At 35.5% G+C, this 20,064-nt stretch overlaps 37 non-coding genes across 37 annotated transcripts; all 37 read left to right on the top strand.

The window, feature by feature from the left end:
- The first annotated feature begins 242 nt into the window (after nt 1–242).
- Trnan-guu (transfer RNA asparagine (anticodon GUU)) lies at nt 243–316 on the top strand. The gene has a single exon. It is a non-coding gene; the product is annotated as a tRNA-Asn (tRNA).
- A 435-nt stretch (nt 317–751) lies between these two features.
- Trnan-guu (transfer RNA asparagine (anticodon GUU)) lies at nt 752–827 on the top strand. Its single transcript has one exon. It is a non-coding gene; the product is annotated as a tRNA-Asn (tRNA).
- A 438-nt stretch (nt 828–1,265) lies between these two features.
- Trnan-guu (transfer RNA asparagine (anticodon GUU)) lies at nt 1,266–1,338 on the top strand. Its single transcript has one exon. It is a non-coding gene; the product is annotated as a tRNA-Asn (tRNA).
- Nucleotides 1,339–1,772: 434 nt separating this feature from the next.
- Nucleotides 1,773–1,846, top strand: Trnan-guu (transfer RNA asparagine (anticodon GUU)). The gene has a single exon. It is a non-coding gene; the product is annotated as a tRNA-Asn (tRNA).
- A 435-nt stretch (nt 1,847–2,281) lies between these two features.
- Trnan-guu (transfer RNA asparagine (anticodon GUU)) lies at nt 2,282–2,356 on the top strand. The gene has a single exon. It is a non-coding gene; the product is annotated as a tRNA-Asn (tRNA).
- A 434-nt stretch (nt 2,357–2,790) lies between these two features.
- Trnan-guu (transfer RNA asparagine (anticodon GUU)) lies at nt 2,791–2,867 on the top strand. The gene has a single exon. It is a non-coding gene; the product is annotated as a tRNA-Asn (tRNA).
- A 438-nt stretch (nt 2,868–3,305) lies between these two features.
- Trnan-guu (transfer RNA asparagine (anticodon GUU)) lies at nt 3,306–3,379 on the top strand. Its single transcript has one exon. It is a non-coding gene; the product is annotated as a tRNA-Asn (tRNA).
- A 434-nt stretch (nt 3,380–3,813) lies between these two features.
- Trnan-guu (transfer RNA asparagine (anticodon GUU)) lies at nt 3,814–3,887 on the top strand. Its single transcript has one exon. It is a non-coding gene; the product is annotated as a tRNA-Asn (tRNA).
- A 948-nt stretch (nt 3,888–4,835) lies between these two features.
- Trnan-guu (transfer RNA asparagine (anticodon GUU)) lies at nt 4,836–4,909 on the top strand. Its single transcript has one exon. It is a non-coding gene; the product is annotated as a tRNA-Asn (tRNA).
- Nucleotides 4,910–5,344: 435 nt separating this feature from the next.
- Nucleotides 5,345–5,419, top strand: Trnan-guu (transfer RNA asparagine (anticodon GUU)). The gene has a single exon. It is a non-coding gene; the product is annotated as a tRNA-Asn (tRNA).
- Nucleotides 5,420–5,854: 435 nt separating this feature from the next.
- On the top strand, nt 5,855–5,930 carry Trnan-guu (transfer RNA asparagine (anticodon GUU)). The gene has a single exon. It is a non-coding gene; the product is annotated as a tRNA-Asn (tRNA).
- A 954-nt stretch (nt 5,931–6,884) lies between these two features.
- Trnan-guu (transfer RNA asparagine (anticodon GUU)) lies at nt 6,885–6,959 on the top strand. The gene has a single exon. It is a non-coding gene; the product is annotated as a tRNA-Asn (tRNA).
- Nucleotides 6,960–7,399: 440 nt separating this feature from the next.
- Nucleotides 7,400–7,473, top strand: Trnan-guu (transfer RNA asparagine (anticodon GUU)). Its single transcript has one exon. It is a non-coding gene; the product is annotated as a tRNA-Asn (tRNA).
- A 439-nt stretch (nt 7,474–7,912) lies between these two features.
- Trnan-guu (transfer RNA asparagine (anticodon GUU)) lies at nt 7,913–7,989 on the top strand. The gene has a single exon. It is a non-coding gene; the product is annotated as a tRNA-Asn (tRNA).
- A 438-nt stretch (nt 7,990–8,427) lies between these two features.
- Trnan-guu (transfer RNA asparagine (anticodon GUU)) lies at nt 8,428–8,501 on the top strand. The gene has a single exon. It is a non-coding gene; the product is annotated as a tRNA-Asn (tRNA).
- Nucleotides 8,502–8,938: 437 nt separating this feature from the next.
- On the top strand, nt 8,939–9,016 carry Trnan-guu (transfer RNA asparagine (anticodon GUU)). Its single transcript is given in 2 exon segments — nt 8,939–8,976; nt 8,980–9,016. It is a non-coding gene; the product is annotated as a tRNA-Asn (tRNA).
- Nucleotides 9,017–9,450: 434 nt separating this feature from the next.
- Trnan-guu (transfer RNA asparagine (anticodon GUU)) lies at nt 9,451–9,525 on the top strand. Its single transcript has one exon. It is a non-coding gene; the product is annotated as a tRNA-Asn (tRNA).
- Nucleotides 9,526–9,959: 434 nt separating this feature from the next.
- On the top strand, nt 9,960–10,033 carry Trnan-guu (transfer RNA asparagine (anticodon GUU)). The gene has a single exon. It is a non-coding gene; the product is annotated as a tRNA-Asn (tRNA).
- A 436-nt stretch (nt 10,034–10,469) lies between these two features.
- Nucleotides 10,470–10,543, top strand: Trnan-guu (transfer RNA asparagine (anticodon GUU)). Its single transcript has one exon. It is a non-coding gene; the product is annotated as a tRNA-Asn (tRNA).
- A 433-nt stretch (nt 10,544–10,976) lies between these two features.
- Nucleotides 10,977–11,050, top strand: Trnan-guu (transfer RNA asparagine (anticodon GUU)). Its single transcript has one exon. It is a non-coding gene; the product is annotated as a tRNA-Asn (tRNA).
- Nucleotides 11,051–11,483: 433 nt separating this feature from the next.
- Nucleotides 11,484–11,556, top strand: Trnan-guu (transfer RNA asparagine (anticodon GUU)). The gene has a single exon. It is a non-coding gene; the product is annotated as a tRNA-Asn (tRNA).
- A 433-nt stretch (nt 11,557–11,989) lies between these two features.
- Trnan-guu (transfer RNA asparagine (anticodon GUU)) lies at nt 11,990–12,063 on the top strand. The gene has a single exon. It is a non-coding gene; the product is annotated as a tRNA-Asn (tRNA).
- A 433-nt stretch (nt 12,064–12,496) lies between these two features.
- Trnan-guu (transfer RNA asparagine (anticodon GUU)) lies at nt 12,497–12,570 on the top strand. The gene has a single exon. It is a non-coding gene; the product is annotated as a tRNA-Asn (tRNA).
- A 434-nt stretch (nt 12,571–13,004) lies between these two features.
- Nucleotides 13,005–13,078, top strand: Trnan-guu (transfer RNA asparagine (anticodon GUU)). The gene has a single exon. It is a non-coding gene; the product is annotated as a tRNA-Asn (tRNA).
- A 433-nt stretch (nt 13,079–13,511) lies between these two features.
- Nucleotides 13,512–13,585, top strand: Trnan-guu (transfer RNA asparagine (anticodon GUU)). The gene has a single exon. It is a non-coding gene; the product is annotated as a tRNA-Asn (tRNA).
- A 434-nt stretch (nt 13,586–14,019) lies between these two features.
- On the top strand, nt 14,020–14,093 carry Trnan-guu (transfer RNA asparagine (anticodon GUU)). Its single transcript has one exon. It is a non-coding gene; the product is annotated as a tRNA-Asn (tRNA).
- A 434-nt stretch (nt 14,094–14,527) lies between these two features.
- Trnan-guu (transfer RNA asparagine (anticodon GUU)) lies at nt 14,528–14,601 on the top strand. Its single transcript has one exon. It is a non-coding gene; the product is annotated as a tRNA-Asn (tRNA).
- A 434-nt stretch (nt 14,602–15,035) lies between these two features.
- Trnan-guu (transfer RNA asparagine (anticodon GUU)) lies at nt 15,036–15,109 on the top strand. Its single transcript has one exon. It is a non-coding gene; the product is annotated as a tRNA-Asn (tRNA).
- A 434-nt stretch (nt 15,110–15,543) lies between these two features.
- Nucleotides 15,544–15,617, top strand: Trnan-guu (transfer RNA asparagine (anticodon GUU)). Its single transcript has one exon. It is a non-coding gene; the product is annotated as a tRNA-Asn (tRNA).
- Nucleotides 15,618–16,051: 434 nt separating this feature from the next.
- Trnan-guu (transfer RNA asparagine (anticodon GUU)) lies at nt 16,052–16,125 on the top strand. Its single transcript has one exon. It is a non-coding gene; the product is annotated as a tRNA-Asn (tRNA).
- Nucleotides 16,126–16,559: 434 nt separating this feature from the next.
- On the top strand, nt 16,560–16,633 carry Trnan-guu (transfer RNA asparagine (anticodon GUU)). The gene has a single exon. It is a non-coding gene; the product is annotated as a tRNA-Asn (tRNA).
- Nucleotides 16,634–17,067: 434 nt separating this feature from the next.
- On the top strand, nt 17,068–17,141 carry Trnan-guu (transfer RNA asparagine (anticodon GUU)). The gene has a single exon. It is a non-coding gene; the product is annotated as a tRNA-Asn (tRNA).
- A 434-nt stretch (nt 17,142–17,575) lies between these two features.
- On the top strand, nt 17,576–17,649 carry Trnan-guu (transfer RNA asparagine (anticodon GUU)). The gene has a single exon. It is a non-coding gene; the product is annotated as a tRNA-Asn (tRNA).
- Nucleotides 17,650–18,083: 434 nt separating this feature from the next.
- On the top strand, nt 18,084–18,157 carry Trnan-guu (transfer RNA asparagine (anticodon GUU)). Its single transcript has one exon. It is a non-coding gene; the product is annotated as a tRNA-Asn (tRNA).
- Nucleotides 18,158–18,591: 434 nt separating this feature from the next.
- Nucleotides 18,592–18,665, top strand: Trnan-guu (transfer RNA asparagine (anticodon GUU)). The gene has a single exon. It is a non-coding gene; the product is annotated as a tRNA-Asn (tRNA).
- Nucleotides 18,666–19,099: 434 nt separating this feature from the next.
- Nucleotides 19,100–19,173, top strand: Trnan-guu (transfer RNA asparagine (anticodon GUU)). The gene has a single exon. It is a non-coding gene; the product is annotated as a tRNA-Asn (tRNA).
- Nucleotides 19,174–19,607: 434 nt separating this feature from the next.
- Nucleotides 19,608–19,681, top strand: Trnan-guu (transfer RNA asparagine (anticodon GUU)). The gene has a single exon. It is a non-coding gene; the product is annotated as a tRNA-Asn (tRNA).
- The last annotated feature ends 383 nt before the right edge of the window (nt 19,682–20,064 follow it).

Here is a 20,064-nt window from a genome sequence, read left to right as displayed (position 1 = left end):
TTCTGGTACTTGATTTCTGGTAAAAGAAACCCAGCTAGATTTTAAAGTCGAATTTTTAAAGATCGAATGCATTACATGTGGTGACATCATCACTATATGTTTCAGATAATGTCGATTAGACCGTTATAATCAATTGGTCAATATAATGCATCCTTTAATATGTTGTATACGGGTATACATGCATATGACAAATGTCCAGGTAAAAACATCACTACCTAAAAATTCTAAAGCTTGACATGCCAGTCTCTGTGGCGCAATTGGTTAGCGCGTTCGGCTGTTAACCGAAAGGTTGGTGGTTCGAGCCCACCCAGGGACGTAGCATAATTTTTGCAAGAAGAAAATAGAGTTTTATTCTCATCTTGTCACTGATAGACCTAAGGTTATCATCAAAAAGACTTATAAATGTGTAATTATGTAGTAATTGTAGTGGAGGACTATGTCATGGATATATGTTCTGTTAGGGTTTATGCACATTTTCGATCTAGTGAACGAAATTTTTATGAACATGTTCTGGTACTTGATTTTCTGGTAAAGAAACCCAGCTAGATTTTAAAGTCGAATTTTAAAGATCGAATGCATTACATGTGGTGACATCATCACTATAATGTTTCAGATAATGTCGATTAGACCGTTATAATCAATTGGTCAATATAAATGCATCCTTTAATATGTTGTATACGGTATACATGCATATGACAAATGTCCAGGTAAAAAACATCACTACCTAAAAATTCTAAAGCTTGACATGCCAGTCTCTGTGGCGCAATTGGTTAGCGCGTTCGGCTGTTAACCGAAAGGTTGGTGGTTCGAGCCCACCCAGGGTGACGTAGCATAATTTTTGCAAGAAGAAAATAGAGTTTTTATTCTCATCTTGTCACTGATAGACCTAAGGTTATCATCAAAAAGACTTATAAATGTGTAATTATGTAGTAATTGTAGTGGAGGACTATGTCCATGGATATATGTTCTGTTAAGGGTTTATGCACATTTTCGATCTAGTGAACGAAATTTTTATGAACATGTTCTGGTACTTGATTTCTGGTAAAAGAAACCCAGCTAGATTTTAAAGTCGAATTTTTAAAAGATCGAATGCATTACATGTGGTGACATCATCACTATATGTTTCAGATAATGTCGATTAGACCGTTATAATCAATTGGTCAATATAATGCATCCTTTAATATGTTGTATACGGTATACATGCATATGACAAATGTCCAGGTAAAAACATCACTACCTAAAAATTCTAAAGCTTGGACATGCCAGTCTCTGTGGCGCAATTGGTTAGCGCGTTCGGCTGTTAACCGAAAGGTTGGTGGTTCGAGCCACCCAGGGACGTAGCATAATTTTTGCAAGAAGAAAATAGAGTTTTATTCTCATCTTGTCACTGATAGACCTAAGGTTATCATACAAAAAGACTTATAAATGTGTAATTATGTAGTAATTGTAGTGAGGACTATGTCATGGATATATGTTTCTGTTAAGGGTTTATGCACATTTTCGATCTAGTGAACGAAATTTTTATGAACATGTTCTGTACTTGATTTCTGGTAAAAGAAACCCAGCTAGATTTTAAAGTCGAATTTTTAAAGATCGAATGCATTACATGTGGTGACATCATCACTATATGTTTCAGATAATGTCGATTAGACCGTTATAATCAATTGGTCAATATAATGCATCCTTTAATATGTTGTATACGGTATACATGCATATGACAAATGTCCAGGTAAAAACATCACTACCTAAAAATTCTAAAGCTTGACATGCCAGTCTCTGTGGCGCAATTGGTTAGCGCGTTCGGCTGTTAACCGAAAGGTTGGTGGTTCGAGCCCACCCAGGGACGTAGCATAATTTTTGCAAGAAGAAAATAGAGTTTTATTCTCATCTTGTCACTGATAGACCTAAGGTTATCATCAAAAAGACTTATAAATGTGTAATTATGTAGTAATTGTAGTGGAGGACTATGTCATGGATATATGTTCTGTTAAGGGTTTATGCACATTTTCGATCTAGTGAACGAAATTTTTTATGAACATGTTCTGGTACTTGATTTCTGGTAAAAGAAACCCAGCTAGATTTAAAGTCGAATTTTTAAAGATCGAATGCATTACATGTGGTGACATCATCACTATATGTTTCAGATAATGTCGATTAGACCGTTATAATCAATTGGTCAATATAATGCATCCTTTAATATGGTTGTATACGGTATACATGCATATGACAAATGTCCAGGTAAAAACATCACTACCTAAAAATTCTAAAGCTTGACATGCCAGTCTCTGTGGCGCAATTGGTTAGCGCGTTCGGCTGTTAACCGAAAGGTTGGGTGGTTCGAGCCCACCCAGGGACGTAGCATAATTTTTGCAAGAAGAAAATAGAGTTTTATTCTCATCTTGTCACTGATAGACCTAAGGTTATCATCAAAAAGACTTATAAATGTGTAATTATGTAGTAATTGTAGTGGAGGACTATGTCATGGATATATGTTCTGTTAAGGGTTTATGCACATTTTTCGATCTAGTGAACGAAATTTTTATGAACATGTTCTGGTACTTGATTTCTGGTAAAAGAAACCCAGCTAGATTTTAAAGTCGAATTTTTAAGATCGAATGCATTACATGTGGTGACATCATCACTATATGTTTCAGATAATGTCGATTAGACCGTTATAATCAATTGGTCAATATAATGCATCCTTTAATATGTTGTATACGGTATACATGCATATGACAAATGTCCAGGTAAAAACATCACTACCTAAAAATTCTAAAGCTTGACATGCCAGTCTCTGTGGCGCAATTGGTTAGCGCGTTCGGCTGTTAACCGAAAGGTTTGGTGGTTTCGAGCCCACCCAGGGGACGTAGCATAATTTTTTGCAAGAAGAAAATAGAGTTTTATTCTCATCTTGTCACTGATAGACCTAAGGTTATCATCAAAAAGACTTATAAATGGCTGTAATTATGTAGTAATTGTAGTGGAGGACTATGTCATGGATATATGTTCTGTTAAGGGTTTATGCACATTTTCGATCTAGTGAACGAAATTTTTATGAACATGTTCTGGTACTTGATTTCTGGTAAAAGAAACCCAGCCAGATTTTAAAGTCGAATTTTTAAAGATCGAATGCATTACATGTGGTGACATCATCACTATATGTTTCAGATAATGTCGATTAGACCGGTTATAATCAATTGGTCAATATAATGCATCCTTTAATATGTTGTATACGGTATACATGCATATGACAAATGTCCAGGTAAAAACATCACTACCTAAAAATTCTAAAGCTTGACATGCCAGTCTCTGTGGCGCAATTGGTTAGCGCGTTCGGCTGTTAACCGAAAGGTTGGTGGTTCGAGCCCACCCAGGGACGTAGCATAATTTTTGCAAGAAGAAAATAGAGTTTATTCTCATCTTGTCACTGATAGACCTAAGGTTATCATCAAAAAGACTTATAAATGTGTAATTATGTAGTAATTGTAGTGGAGGACTATGTCATGGATATATGTTCTGTTAAGGGTTTATGCACATTTTCGATCTAGTGAACGAAATTTTTATGAAACATGTTCTGGTACTTGATTTCTGGTAAAAGAAACCCAGCTAGATTTTAAAGTCGAATTTTTAAAGATCGAATGCATTACATGTGGTGACATCATCAACTATATGTTTCAGATAATGTCGATTAGACCGTTATAATCAATTGGTCAATATAATGCATCCTTAATATGTTGTATACGGTATACATGCATATGACAAATGTCCAGGTAAAAACATCACTACCTAAAAATTCTAAAGCTTGACATGCCAGTCTCTGTGGCGCAATTGGTTAGCGCGTTCGGCTGTTAACCGAAAGGTTGGTGGTTCGAGCCCACCCAGGGACGTAGCATAATTTTTGCAAGAAGAAAATAGAGTTTTATTCTCATCTTGTCACTGATAGACCTAAGGTTATCATCAAAAAGACTTATAAATGTGTAATTATGTAGTAATTGTAGTGGAGGACTATGTCCATGGATATATGTTCTGTTAAGGGTTTATGCACATTTTCGATCTAGTGAACGAAATTTTTATGAACATGTTCTGGTACTTGATTTCTGGTAAAAGAAACCCAGCTAGATTTTAAAGTCGAATTTTTAAAGATCGAATGCATTACATGTGGTGACATCATCACTATATGTTTCAGATAATGTCGATTAGACCGTTATAATCAATTGGTCAATATAATGCATCCTTTAATATGTTGTATACGGTATACATGCATATGACAAATGTCCAGGTAAAAACATCACTACCTAAAAATTCTAAAGCTTGACATGCCAGTCTCCTGTGGCGCAATTGGTTAGCGCGTTCGGCCTGTTAACCGAAAGGTTGGTGGTTCGAGCCCACCCAGGGACGTAGCATAATTTTTTGCAAGAAGAAAATAGAGTTTTTATTCTCATCTTGTCACTGATAGACCTAAGGTTATCATCAAAAAGACTTATAAATGTGTAATTATGTAGTAATTGTAGTGGAGGGACTATGTCATGGATATATGTTCTGTTAAGGGTTTATGCACATTTTCGATCTAGTGAACGAAATTTTTATGAACATGTTCTGGTACTTGATTTCTGGTAAAAGAAACCCAGCTAGATTTTAAAGTCGAATTTTTAAAGATCGAATGCATTACATGTGGTGACATCATCACTATATGTTTCAGATAATGTCGATTAGACCGTTATAATCAATTGGTCAATATAATGCATCCTTTAATATGTTGTATACGGTATACATGCATATGACAAATGTCCAGGTAAAAACATCACTACCTAAAAATTCTAAAGCTTGACATGCCAGTCTCTGTGGCGCAATTGGTTAGCGCGTTCGGCTGTTAACCGAAAGGTTGGTGGTTCGAGCCCACCCAGGGACGTAGCATAATTTTTGCAAGAAGAAAATAGAGTTTTATTCTCATCTTGTCACTGATAGACCTAAGGTTATCATCAAAAAGACTTATAAATGTGTAATTATGTAGTAATTGTAGTGGAGGACTATGTCATGGATATATGTTCTGTTAAGGGTTTATGCACATTTTCGATCTAGTGAACGAAATTTTTATGAACATGTTCTGGTACTTGATTTCTGGTAAAAGAAACCCAGCTAGATTTTAAAGTCGAATTTTTAAAGATCGAATGCATTACATGTGGTGACATCATCACTATATGTTTCAGATAATGTCGATTAGACCGTTATAATCAATTGGGTCAATATAATGCATCCTTTAATATGTTGTATACGGTATACATGCATATGACAAATGTCCAGGTAAAAACATCACTACCTAAAAATTCTAAAGCTTGACATGCCAGTCTCTGTGGCGCAATTGGTTAGCGCGTTCGGCTGTTAACCGAAAGGTTGGTGGTTCGAGCCCACCCAGGGGACGTAGCATAATTTTTGCAAGAAGAAAATAGAGTTTTATTCTCATCTTGTCACTGATAGACCTAAGGTTATCATCAAAAAGACTTATAAATGTGTAATTATGTAGTAATTGTAGTGGAGGACTATGTCATGGATATATGTTCTGTTAAGGGTTTTATGCACATTTTCGATCTAGTGAACGAAATTTTTATGAACATGTTCTGGTACTTGATTTCTGGTAAAAGAAACCCAGCTAGATTTTAAAGTCGAATTTTTAAAGATCGAATGCATTACATGTGGTGACATCATCACTATATGTTTCAGATAATGTCGATTAGACCGTTATAATCAATTGGTCAATATAATGCATCCTTTAATATGTTGTATACGGTATACATGCATATGACAAATGTCCAGGTAAAAACATCACTACCTAAAAATTCTAAAGCTTGACATGCCAGTCTCTGTGGCGCAATTGGTTAGCGCGTTTCGGCTGTTAACCGAAAGGTTGGTGGTTTCGAGCCCACCCAGGGACGTAGCATAATTTTTGCAAGAAGAAAATAGAGTTTTATTCTCATCTTGTCACTGATAGACCTAAGGTTATCATCAAAAAGACTTATTAAATGTGTAATTATGTAGTAATTGTAGTGGAGGACTATGTCATGGATATATGTTTCTGTTAAGGGTTTATGCACATTTTCGGATCTAGTGAACGAAATTTTTATGAACATGTTTCTGGTACTTGATTTCTGGTAAAAGAAACCCAGCTAGATTTTAAAGTCGAATTTTTAAAGATCGAATGCATTACATGTGGTGACATCATCACTATATGTTTCAGATAATGTCGATTAGACCGTTATAATCAATTGGTCAATATAATGCATCCTTTAATATGTTGTATACGGTATACATGCATATGACAAATGGTCCAGGTAAAAAACATCACTACCTAAAAATTCTAAAGCTTTGACATGCCAGTCTCTGTGGCGCAATTGGTTAGCGCGTTCGGCTGTTTAACCGAAAGGTTGGTGGTTCGAGCCCACCCAGGGACGTAGCATAATTTTTGCAAGAAGAAAATAGAGTTTTATTCTCATCTTGTCACTGATAGGACCTAAGGTTATCATCAAAAAGACCTTATAAATGTGTAATTATGTAGTAATTGTAGTGGAGGACTATGTCATGGATATATGTTCTGTTAAGGGTTTATGCACATTTTCGATCTAGTGAAACGAAATTTTTATGAACATGTTCTGGTACTTGATTTCTGGTAAAAGAAACCCAGCTAGATTTTAAAGTCGAATTTTTAAAGATCGAATGCATTACATGTGGTGACATCATCACTATATGTTTCAGATAATGTCGATTAGACCGTTATAATCAATTGGTCAATATAATGCATCCTTTAATATGTTGTATACGGTATACATGCATATGACAAATGTCCCAGGTAAAAACATCACTACCTAAAAATTCTAAAGCTTGACATGCCAGTCTCTGTGGGCGCAATTGGTTAGCGCGTTCGGCTGTTAACCGAAAGGTTGGTGGTTCGAGCCCACCCAGGGACGTAGGCATAATTTTTGCAAGAAGAAAATAGAGTTTTATTCTCATCTTGTCACTGATAGACCTAAGGTTATCATCAAAAAGACTTATAAATGTGTAATTATGTAGTAATTGTAGTGGAGGACTATGTCATGGATATATGTTCTGTTAAGGGTTTATGCACATTTTTCGATCTAGTGAACGAAATTTTTATGAACATGTTCTGGTACTTGATTTCTGGTAAAAGAAACCCAGCCAGATTTTAAAGTCGAATTTTTTAAAGATCGAATGCATTACATGTGGTGACATCATCACTATATGTTTCAGATAATGTCGATTAGACCGTTATAATCAATTGGTCAAATATAATGCATCCTTTAATATGTTGTATACGGTATACATGCATATGACAAATGTCCCAGGTAAAAAACATCACTACCTAAAAATTCTAAAGCTTGACATGCCAGTCTCTGTGGCGCAATTGGTTAGCGCGTTCGGCTGTTAACCGAAAGGTTGGTGGTTCGAGCCCACCCAGGGACGTAGCATAATTTTTTGCAAGAAGAAAATAGAGTTTTATTCTCATCTTGTCACTGATAGACCTAAGGTTATCATCAAAAAGACTTATAAATGTGTAATTATGTAGTAATTGTAGTGGAGGACTATGTCATGGATATATGTTCTGTTAAGGGTTTATGCACATTTTCGATCTAGTGAACGAAATTTTTATGAACATGTTCTGGTACTTGATTTTCTGGTAAAAAGAAACCCAGCCAGATTTTAAAGTCGAATTTTTAAAGATCGAATGCATTACATGTGGTGACATCATCACTATATGTTTCAGATAATGTCGATTAGACCGTTATAAATCAATTGGTCAATATAATGCATCCTTTAATATGTTGTATACGCGTATACATGCATATGACAAATGTCCAGGTAAAAACATCACTACCTAAAAATTCTAAAGCTTGACATGCCAGTCTCTGTGGCGCAAATTGGTTAGGCGCGTTCGGCTGTTAACCGAAAGGTTGGTGGTTCGAGCCCCACCCAGGGACGTAGCATAATTTTTGCAAGAAGAAAATAGAGTTTTATTCTCATCTTGTCACTGATAGACCTAAGGTTATCATCAAAAAGACTTATAAATGTGTAATTATGTAGTAAATTGTAGTGGAGGACTATGTCATGGATATATGTTCTGTTAAGGGTTTATGCACATTTTCGATCTAGTGAACGAAATTTTTATGAACATGTTCTGGTACTTGATTTCTGGTAAAAGAAACCCAGCCAGATTTTAAAGTCGAATTTTTAAAGATCGAATGCATTACATGTGGTGACATCATCACTATATGTTTCAGATAATGTCGATTAGGACCGTTATAATCAATTGGTCAATATAATGCATCCTTTAATATGTTGTATACGGTATACATGCATATGACAAATGTCCAGGTAAAAACATCACTACCTAAAAAATTCTAAAGCCTTGACATGCCAGTCTCTGTGGCGCAATTGGTTAGCGCGTTCGGCTGTTAACCGAAAGGTTGGTGGTTCGAGCCCACCCAGGGACGTAGCATAATTTTTGCAAGAAGAAAATAGAGTTTTATTCTCATCTTGTCACTGATAGACCTAAGGTTATCATCAAAAAGGACTTATAAATGTGTAATTATGTAGTAATTGTAGTGGAGGGACTATGTCATGGATATATGTTCTGTTAAGGGTTTATGCACATTTTCGATCTAGTGAACGAAATTTTTATGAACATGTTCTGGTACTTGATTTCTGGTAAAAGAAACCCAGCCAGATTTTAAAGTCGAATTTTTAAAGATCGAAATGCATTACATGTGGTGACATCATCACTATATGTTTCAGATAATGTCGATTAGACCGTTATAATCAATTGGTCAATATAATGCATCCTTTAATATGTTGTATACGGTATACATGCATATGACAAATGTCCAGGTAAAAACATCACTACCTAAAAATTCTAAAGCTTGACATGCCAGTCTCTGTGGCGCAATTGGTTAGCGCGTTCGGCTGTTAGCTACCGAAAGGTTGGTGGTTCGAGCCCCACCCAGGGACGTAGCATAATTTTTTGCAAGAAGAAAATAGAGTTTTATTCTCATCTTGTCACTGATAGACCTAAGGTTATCATCAAAAAGACTTATAAATGTGTAATTATGTAGTAATTGTAGTGGAGGACTATGTCATGGATATAATGTTCTGTTAAGGGTTTTATGCACATTTTTCGATCTAGTGAACGAAATATGAACATGTTCTGGTACTTGATTTCTGGTAAAAGAAACCCAGCTAGATTTTAAAGTCGAATTTTTAAAGATCGAATGCATTACATGTGGTGACATCATCACTATATGTTTCAGATAATGTCGATTAGACCGTTATAATCAATTGGTCAATATAATGCATCCTTTAATATGTTGTATACGGTATACATGCATATGACAAATGTCCAGGTAAAAACATCACTACCTAAAAATTCTAAAGCTTGACATGCCAGTCTCTGTGGCGCAATTGGTTAGCGCGTTCGGGCTGTTAACCGAAAGGTTGGTGGTTCGAGCCCACCCAGGGACGTAGCATAATTTTTGCAAGAAGAAAATAGAGTTTTTATTCTCATCTTGTCACTGATAGACCTAAGGTTATCATCAAAAAGACTTATAAATGTGTAATTATGTAGTAATTGTAGTGGAGGACTATGTCATGGATATATGTTCTGTTAAGGGTTTATGCACATTTCGATCTAGTGAACGAAATTTTTATGAACATGTTCTGGTACTTGATTTCTGGTAAAAGAAACCCAGCTAGATTTTAAAGTCGAATTTTTAAAGATCGAATGCATTACATGTGGTGACATCATCACTATATGTTTCAGATAATGTCGATTAGACCGTTATAATCAATTGGTCAATATAATGCATCCTTTAATATGTTGTATACGGTATACATGCATATGACAAATGTCCAGGTAAAAACATCACTACCTAAAAATTCTAAAGCTTGACATGCCAGTCTCTGTGGCGCAATTGGTTAGCGCGTTCGGCTGTTAACCGAAAGGTTGGTGGTTCGAGCCCACCCAGGGACGTAGCATAATTTTTGCAAGAAGAAAATAGAGTTTTATTCTCATCTTGTCACTGATAGACCTAAGAGTTATCATCAAAAGACTTATAAATGTGTAATTATGTAGTAAATTGTAGTGGAGGACTATGTCATGGATATATGTTCTGTTAAGGGTTTATGCACATTTTCGATCTAGTGAACGAAAATTTTTATGAACATGTTCTGGTACTTGATTTCTGGTAAAAGAAACCCAGCTAGATTTTAAAGTCGAATTTTTAAAGATCGAATGCATTACATGTGGTGACATCATCACTATATGTTTCAGATAATGTCGATTAGACCGTTATAATCAATTGGTCAATATAATGCATCCTTTAATATGTTGTATACGGTATACATGCATATGACAAATGTCCAGGTAAAAACATCACTACCTAAAAATTCTAAAGCTTGACATGCCAGTCTCTGTGGCGCAATTGGTTAGCGCGTTCGGCTGTTAACCGAAAGGTTGGTGGTTCGAGCCCACCCAGGGACGTAGCATAATTTTTGCAGAAGAAAATAGAGTTTTATTCTCATCTTGTCACTGATAGACCTAAGGTTATCATCAAAAAGACTTATAAATGTGTAATTATGTAGTAATTGTAGTGGAGGACTATGTCATGGATATATGTTCTGTTAAGGGTTTATGCACATTTTCGATCTAGTGAACGAAATTTTTATGAACATGTTCTGGTACTTGATTTCTGGTAAAAGAAACCCAGCTAGATTTTAAAGTCGAATTTTTAAAGATCGAATGCATTACATGTGGTGACATCATCACTATATGTTTCAGATAATGTCGATTAGACCGTTATAATCAATTGGTCAATATAATGCATCCTTTAATATGTTGTATACGGTATACATGCATATGACAAATGTCCAGGTAAAAACATCACTACCTAAAAATTCTAAAGCTTGACATGCCAGTCTCTGTGGCGCAATTGGTTAGCGCGTTCGGCTGTTAACCGAAAGGTTGGTGGTTCGAGCCCACCCAGGGACGTAGCATAATTTTTGCAAGAAGAAAATAGAGTTTTATTCTCATCTTGTCACTGATAGACCTAAGGTTATCATCAAAAAGACTTATAAATGTGTAATTATGTAGTAATTGTAGTGGAGGACTATGTCATGGATATATGTTCTGTTAAGGGTTTATGCACATTTCGATCTAGTGAACGAAATTTTTATGAACATGTTCTGGTACTTGATTTCTGGTAAAGAAACCCAGCTAGATTTTAAAGTCGAATTTTTAAAGATCGAATGCATTACATGTGGTGACATCATCACTATATGTTTCAGATAATGTCGATTAGACCGTTATAATCAATTGGTCAATATAATGCATCCTTTAATATGTTGTATACGGTATACATGCATATGACAAATGTCCAGGTAAAAAACATCACTACCTAAAAATTCTAAAGCTTGACATGCCAGTCTCTGTGGCGCAATTGGTTAGCGCGTTCGGCTGTTAACCGAAAGGTGGTGGTTCGAGCCCACCCAGGGACGTAGCATAATTTTTGCAAGAAGAAAATAGAGTTTTATTCTCATCTTGTCACTGATAGACCTAAGGTTATCATCAAAAAGACTTATAAATGTGTAATTATGTAGTAATTGTAGTGGAGGACTATGTCATGGATATATGTTCTGTTAAGGGTTTATGCACATTTTCGATCTAGTGAACGAAATTTTTATGACATGTTCTGGTACTTGATTTCTGGTAAAAGAAACCCAGCTAGATTTTAAAGTCGAATTTTTAAAGATCGAATGCATTACATGTGGTGACATCATCACTATATGTTTCAGATAATGTCGATTAGACCGTTATAATCAATTGGTCAATATAATGCATCCTTTAATATGTTGTATACGGTATACATGCATATGACAAATGTCCAGGTAAAAACATCACTACCTAAAAATTCTAAAGCTTGACATGCCAGTCTCTGTGGCGCAATTGGTTAGCGCGTTCGGCTGTTAACCGAAAGGTTGGTGGTTCGAGCCCACCCAGGGACGTAGCATAATTTTTGCAAGAAGAAAATAGAGTTTTATTCTCATCTTGTCACTGATAGACCTAAGGTTATCATCAAAAAGACTTATAAATGTGTAATTATGTAGTAATTGTAGTGGAGGACTATGTCATGGATATATGTTCTGTTAAGGGTTTATGCACATTTTCGATCTAGTGAACGAAATTTTTATGAACATGTTCTGGTACTTGATTTCTGGTAAAAGAAACCCAGCTAGATTTTAAGTCGAATTTTTAAAGATCGAATGCATTACATGTGGTGACATCATCACTATATGTTTCAGATAATGTCGATTAGACCGTTATAATCAATTGGTCAATATAATGCATCCTTTAATATGTTGTATACGGTATACATGCATATGACAAATGTCCAGGTAAAAACATCACTACCTAAAAATTCTAAAGCTTGACATGCCAGTCTCTGTGGCGCAATTGGTTAGCGCGTTCGGCTGTTAACCGAAAGGTTGGTGGTTCGAGCCCACCCAGGGACGTAGCATAATTTTTGCAAGAAGAAAATAGAGTTTTATTCTCATCTTGTCACTGATAGACCTAAGGTTATCATCAAAAAGACTTATAAATGTGTAATTATGTAGTAATTGTAGTGGAGGACTATGTCATGGATATATGTTCTGTTAAGGGTTTATGCACATTTTCGATCTAGTGAACGAAATTTTTATGAACATGTTCTGGTACTTGATTTCTGGTAAAAGAAACCCAGCTAGATTTTAAAGTCGAATTTTTAAAGATCGAATGCATTACATGTGGTGACATCATCACTATATGTTTCAGATAATGTCGATTAGACCGTTATAATCAATTGGTCAATATAATGCATCCTTTAATATGTTGTATACGGTATACATGCATATGACAAATGTCCAGGTAAAAACATCACTACCTAAAAATTCTAAAGCTTGACATGCCAGTCTCTGTGGCGCAATTGGTTAGCGCGTTCGGCTGTTAACCGAAAGGTTGGTGGTTCGAGCCCACCCAGGGACGTAGCATAATTTTTGCAAGAAGAAAATAGAGTTTTATTCTCATCTTGTCACTGATAGACCTAAGGTTATCATCAAAAAGACTTATAAATGTGTAATTATGTAGTAATTGTAGTGGAGGACTATGTCATGGATATATGTTCTGTTAAGGGTTTATGCACATTTTCGATCTAGTGAACGAAATTTTTATGAACATGTTCTGGTACTTGATTTCTGGTAAAAGAAACCCAGCTAGATTTTAAAGTCGAATTTTAAAGATCGAATGCATTACATGTGGTGACATCATCACTATATGTTTCAGATAATGTCGATTAGACCGTTATAATCAATTGGTCAATATAATGCATCCTTTAATATGTTGTATACGGTATACATGCATATGACAAATGTCCAGGTAAAAACATCACTACCTAAAAATTCTAAAGCTTGACATGCCAGTCTCTGTGGCGCAATTGGTTAGCGCGTTCGGCTGTTAACCGAAAGGTTGGTGGTTCGAGCCCACCCAGGGACGTAGCATAATTTTTGCAAGAAGAAAATAGAGTTTTATTCTCATCTTGTCACTGATAGACCTAAGGTTATCATCAAAAAGACTTATAAATGTGTAATTATGTAGTAATTGTAGTGGAGGACTATGTCATGGATATATGTTCTGTTAAGGGTTTATGCACATTTTCGATCTAGTGAACGAAATTTTTATGAACATGTTCTGGTACTTGATTTCTGGTAAAAGAAACCCAGCTAGATTTTAAAGTCGAATTTTTAAAGATCGAATGCATTACATGTGGTGACATCATCACTATATGTTTCAGATAATGTCGATTAGACCGTTATAATCAATTGGTCAATATAATGCATCCTTTAATATGTTGTATACGGTATACATGCATATGACAAATGTCCAGGTAAAAACATCACTACCTAAAAATTCTAAAGCTTGACATGCCAGTCTCTGTGGCGCAATTGGTTAGCGCGTTCGGCTGTTAACCGAAAGGTTGGTGGTTCGAGCCCACCCAGGGACGTAGCATAATTTTTGCAAGAAGAAAATAGAGTTTTATTCTCATCTTGTCACTGATAGACCTAAGGTTATCATCAAAAAGACTTATAAATGTGTAATTATGTAGTAATTGTAGTGGAGGACTATGTCATGGATATATGTTCTGTTAAGGGTTTATGCACATTTTCGATCTAGTGAACGAAATTTTTATGAACATGTTCTGGTACTTGATTTCTGGTAAAAGAAACCCAGCTAGATTTTAAAGTCGAATTTTTAAAGATCGAATGCATTACATGTGGTGACATCATCACTATATGTTTCAGATAATGTCGATTAGACCGTTATAATCAATTGGTCAATATAATGCATCCTTTAATATGTTGTATACGGTATACATGCATATGACAAATGTCCAGGTAAAAACATCACTACCTAAAAATTCTAAAGCTTGACATGCCAGTCTCTGTGGCGCAATTGGTTAGCGCGTTCGGCTGTTAACCGAAAGGTTGGTGGTTCGAGCCCACCCAGGGACGTAGCATAATTTTTGCAAGAAGAAAATAGAGTTTTATTCTCATCTTGTCACTGATAGACCTAAGGTTATCATCAAAAAGACTTATAAATGTGTAATTATGTAGTAATTGTAGTGGAGGACTATGTCATGGATATATGTTCTGTTAAGGGTTTATGCACATTTTCGATCTAGTGAACGAAATTTTTATGAACATGTTCTGGTACTTGATTTCTGGTAAAAGAAACCCAGCTAGATTTTAAAGTCGAATTTTTAAAGATCGAATGCATTACATGTGGTGACATCATCACTATATGTTTCAGATAATGTCGATTAGACCGTTATAATCAATTGGTCAATATAATGCATCCTTTAATATGTTGTATACGGTATACATGCATATGACAAATGTCCAGGTAAAAACATCACTACCTAAAAATTCTAAAGCTTGACATGCCAGTCTCTGTGGCGCAATTGGTTAGCGCGTTCGGCTGTTAACCGAAAGGTTGGTGGTTCGAGCCCACCCAGGGACGTAGCATAATTTTTGCAAGAAGAAAATAGAGTTTTATTCTCATCTTGTCACTGATAGACCTAAGGTTATCATCAAAAAGACTTATAAATGTGTAATTATGTAGTAATTGTAGTGGAGGACTATGTCATGGATATATGTTCTGTTAAGGGTTTATGCACATTTTCGATCTAGTGAACGAAATTTTTATGAACATGTTCTGGTACTTGATTTCTGGTAAAAGAAACCCAGCTAGATTTTAAAGTCGAATTTTTAAAGATCGAATGCATTACATGTGGTGACATCATCACTATATGTTTCAGATAATGTCGATTAGACCGTTATAATCAATTGGTCAATATAATGCATCCTTTAATATGTTGTATACGGTATACATGCATATGACAAATGTCCAGGTAAAAACATCACTACCTAAAAATTCTAAAGCTTGACATGCCAGTCTCTGTGGCGCAATTGGTTAGCGCGTTCGGCTGTTAACCGAAAGGTTGGTGGTTCGAGCCCACCCAGGGACGTAGCATAATTTTTGCAAGAAGAAAATAGAGTTTTATTCTCATCTTGTCACTGATAGACCTAAGGTTATCATCAAAAAGACTTATAAATGTGTAATTATGTAGTAATTGTAGTGGAGGACTATGTCATGGATATATGTTCTGTTAAGGGTTTATGCACATTTTCGATCTAGTGAACGAAATTTTTATGAACATGTTCTGGTACTTGATTTCTGGTAAAAGAAACCCAGCTAGATTTTAAAGTCGAATTTTTAAAGATCGAATGCATTACATGTGGTGACATCATCACTATATGTTTCAGATAATGTCGATTAGACCGTTATAATCAATTGGTCAATATAATGCATCCTTTAATATGTTGTATACGGTATACATGCATATGACAAATGTCCAGGTAAAAACATCACTACCTAAAAATTCTAAAGCTTGACATGCCAGTCTCTGTGGCGCAATTGGTTAGCGCGTTCGGCTGTTAACCGAAAGGTTGGTGGTTCGAGCCCACCCAGGGACGTAGCATAATTTTTGCAAGAAGAAAATAGAGTTTTATTCTCATCTTGTCACTGATAGACCTAAGGTTATCATCAAAAAGACTTATAAATGTGTAATTATGTAGTAATTGTAGTGGAGGACTATGTCATGGATATATGTTCTGTTAAGGGTTTATGCACATTTTCGATCTAGTGAACGAAATTTTTATGAACATGTTCTGGTACTTGATTTCTGGTAAAAGAAACCCAGCTAGATTTTAAAGTCGAATTTTTAAAGATCGAATGCATTACATGTGGTGACATCATCACTATATGTTTCAGATAATGTCGATTAGACCGTTATAATCAATTGGTCAATATAATGCATCCTTTAATATGTTGTATACGGTATACATGCATATGACAAATGTCCAGGTAAAAACATCACTACCTAAAAATTCTAAAGCTTGACATGCCAGTCTCTGTGGCGCAATTGGTTAGCGCGTTCGGCTGTTAACCGAAAGGTTGGTGGTTCGAGCCCACCCAGGGACGTAGCATAATTTTTGCAAGAAGAAAATAGAGTTTTATTCTCATCTTGTCACTGATAGACCTAAGGTTATCATCAAAAAGACTTATAAATGTGTAATTATGTAGTAATTGTAGTGGAGGACTATGTCATGGATATATGTTCTGTTAAGGGTTTATGCACATTTTCGATCTAGTGAACGAAATTTTTATGAACATGTTCTGGTACTTGATTTCTGGTAAAAGAAACCCAGCTAGATTTTAAAGTCGAATTTTTAAAGATCGAATGCATTACATGTGGTGACATCATCACTATATGTTTCAGATAATGTCGATTAGACCGTTATAATCAATTGGTCAATATAATGCATCCTTTAATATGTTGTATACGGTATACATGCATATGACAAATGTCCAGGTAAAAACATCACTACCTAAAAATTCTAAAGCTTGACATGCCAGTCTCTGTGGCGCAATTGGTTAGCGCGTTCGGCTGTTAACCGAAAGGTTGGTGGTTCGAGCCCACCCAGGGACGTAGCATAATTTTTGCAAGAAGAAAATAGAGTTTTATTCTCATCTTGTCACTGATAGACCTAAGGTTATCATCAAAAAGACTTATAAATGTGTAATTATGTAGTAATTGTAGTGGAGGACTATGTCATGGATATATGTTCTGTTAAGGGTTTATGCACATTTTCGATCTAGTGAACGAAATTTTTATGAACATGTTCTGGTACTTGATTTCTGGTAAAAGAAACCCAGCTAGATTTTAAAGTCGAATTTTTAAAGATCGAATGCATTACATGTGGTGACATCATCACTATATGTTTCAGATAATGTCGATTAGACCGTTATAATCAATTGGTCAATATAATGCATCCTTTAATATGTTGTATACGGTATACATGCATATGACAAATGTCCAGGTAAAAACATCACTACCTAAAAATTCTAAAGCTTGACATGCCAGTCTCTGTGGCGCAATTGGTTAGCGCGTTCGGCTGTTAACCGAAAGGTTGGTGGTTCGAGCCCACCCAGGGACGTAGCATAATTTTTGCAAGAAGAAAATAGAGTTTTATTCTCATCTTGTCACTGATAGACCTAAGGTTATCATCAAAAAGACTTATAAATGTGTAATTATGTAGTAATTGTAGTGGAGGACTATGTCATGGATATATGTTCTGTTAAGGGTTTATGCACATTTTCGATCTAGTGAACGAAATTTTTATGAACATGTTCTGGTACTTGATTTCTGGTAAAAGAAACCCAGCTAGATTTTAAAGTCGAATTTTTAAAGATCGAATGCATTACATGTGGTGACATCATCACTATATGTTTCAGATAATGTCGATTAGACCGTTATAATCAATTGGTCAATATAATGCATCCTTTAATATGTTGTATACGGTATACATGCATATGACAAATGTCCAGGTAAAAACATCACTACCTAAAAATTCTAAAGCTTGACATGCCAGTCTCTGTGGCGCAATTGGTTAGCGCGTTCGGCTGTTAACCGAAAGGTTGGTGGTTCGAGCCCACCCAGGGACGTAGCATAATTTTTGCAAGAAGAAAATAGAGTTTTATTCTCATCTTGTCACTGATAGACCTAAGGTTATCATCAAAAAGACTTATAAATGTGTAATTATGTAGTAATTGTAGTGGAGGACTATGTCATGGATATATGTTCTGTTAAGGGTTTATGCACATTTTCGATCTAGTGAACGAAATTTTTATGAACATGTTCTGGTACTTGATTTCTGGTAAAAGAAACCCAGCTAGATTTTAAAGTCGAATTTTTAAAGATCGAATGCATTACATGTGGTGACATCATCACTATATGTTTCAGATAATGTCGATTAGACCGTTATAATCAATTGGTCAATATAATGCATCCTTTAATATGTTGTATACGGTATACATGCATATGACAAATGTCCAGGTAAAAACATCACTACCTAAAAATTCTAAAGCTTGACATGCCAGTCTCTGTGGCGCAATTGGTTAGCGCGTTCGGCTGTTAACCGAAAGGTTGGTGGTTCGAGCCCACCCAGGGACGTAGCATAATTTTTGCAAGAAGAAAATAGAGTTTTATTCTCATCTTGTCACTGATAGACCTAAGGTTATCATCAAAAAGACTTATAAATGTGTAATTATGTAGTAATTGTAGTGGAGGACTATGTCATGGATATATGTTCTGTTAAGGGTTTATGCACATTTTCGATCTAGTGAACGAAATTTTTATGAACATGTTCTGGTACTTGATTTCTGGTAAAAGAAACCCAGCTAGATTTTAAAGTCGAATTTTTAAAGATCGAATGCATTACATGTGGTGACATCATCACTATATGTTTCAGATAATGTCGATTAGACCGTTATAATCAATTGGTCAATATAATGCATCCTTTAATATGTTGTATACGGTATACATGCATATGACAAATGTCCAGGTAAAAACATCACTACCTAAAAATTCTAAAGCTTGACATGCCAGTCTCTGTGGCGCAATTGGTTAGCGCGTTCGGCTGTTAACCGAAAGGTTGGTGGTTCGAGCCCACCCAGGGACGTAGCATAATTTTTGCAAGAAGAAAATAGAGTTTTATTCTCATCTTGTCACTGATAGACCTAAGGTTATCATCAAAAAGACTTATAAATGTGTAATTATGTAGTAATTGTAGTGGAGGACTATGTCATGGATATATGTTCTGTTAAGGGTTTATGCACATTTTCGATCTAGTGAACGAAATTTTTATGAACATGTTCTGGTACTTGATTTCTGGTAAAAGAAACCCAGCTAGATTTTAAAGTCGAATTTTTAAAGATCGAATGCATTACATGTGGTGACATCATCACTATATGTTTCAGATAATGTCGATTAGACCGTTATAATCAATTGGTCAATATAATGCATCCTTTAATATGTTGTATACGGTATACATGCATATGACAAATGTCCAGGTAAAAACATCACTACCTAAAAATTCTAAAGCTTGACATGCCAGTCTCTGTGGCGCAATTGGTTAGCGCGTTCGGCTGTTAACCGAAAGGTTGGTGGTTCGAGCCCACCCAGGGACGTAGCATAATTTTTGCAAGAAGAAAATAGAGTTTTATTCTCATCTTGTCACTGATAGACCTAAGGTTATCATCAAAAAGACTTATAAATGTGTAATTATGTAGTAATTGTAGTGGAGGACTATGTCATGGATATATGTTCTGTTAAGGGTTTATGCACATTTTCGATCTAGTGAACGAAATTTTTATGAACATGTTCTGGTACTTGATTTCTGGTAAAAGAAACCCAGCTAGATTTTAAAGTCGAATTTTTAAAGATCGAATGCATTACATGTGGTGACATCATCACTATATGTTTCAGATAATGTCGATTAGACCGTTATAATCAATTGGTCAATATAATGCATCCTTTAATATGTTGTATACGGTATACATGCATATGACAA

Source organism: Mytilus trossulus, chromosome 1 (genome assembly GCF_036588685.1).
Source record: "Mytilus trossulus isolate FHL-02 chromosome 1, PNRI_Mtr1.1.1.hap1, whole genome shotgun sequence".
In the NCBI taxonomy this organism is placed as follows: Eukaryota; Metazoa; Mollusca; class Bivalvia; order Mytilida; family Mytilidae; genus Mytilus; species Mytilus trossulus.
The sequence above is the reverse complement of the archived record's forward strand: the minus strand, read 5'-3'. Positions and strand labels throughout refer to the sequence as shown.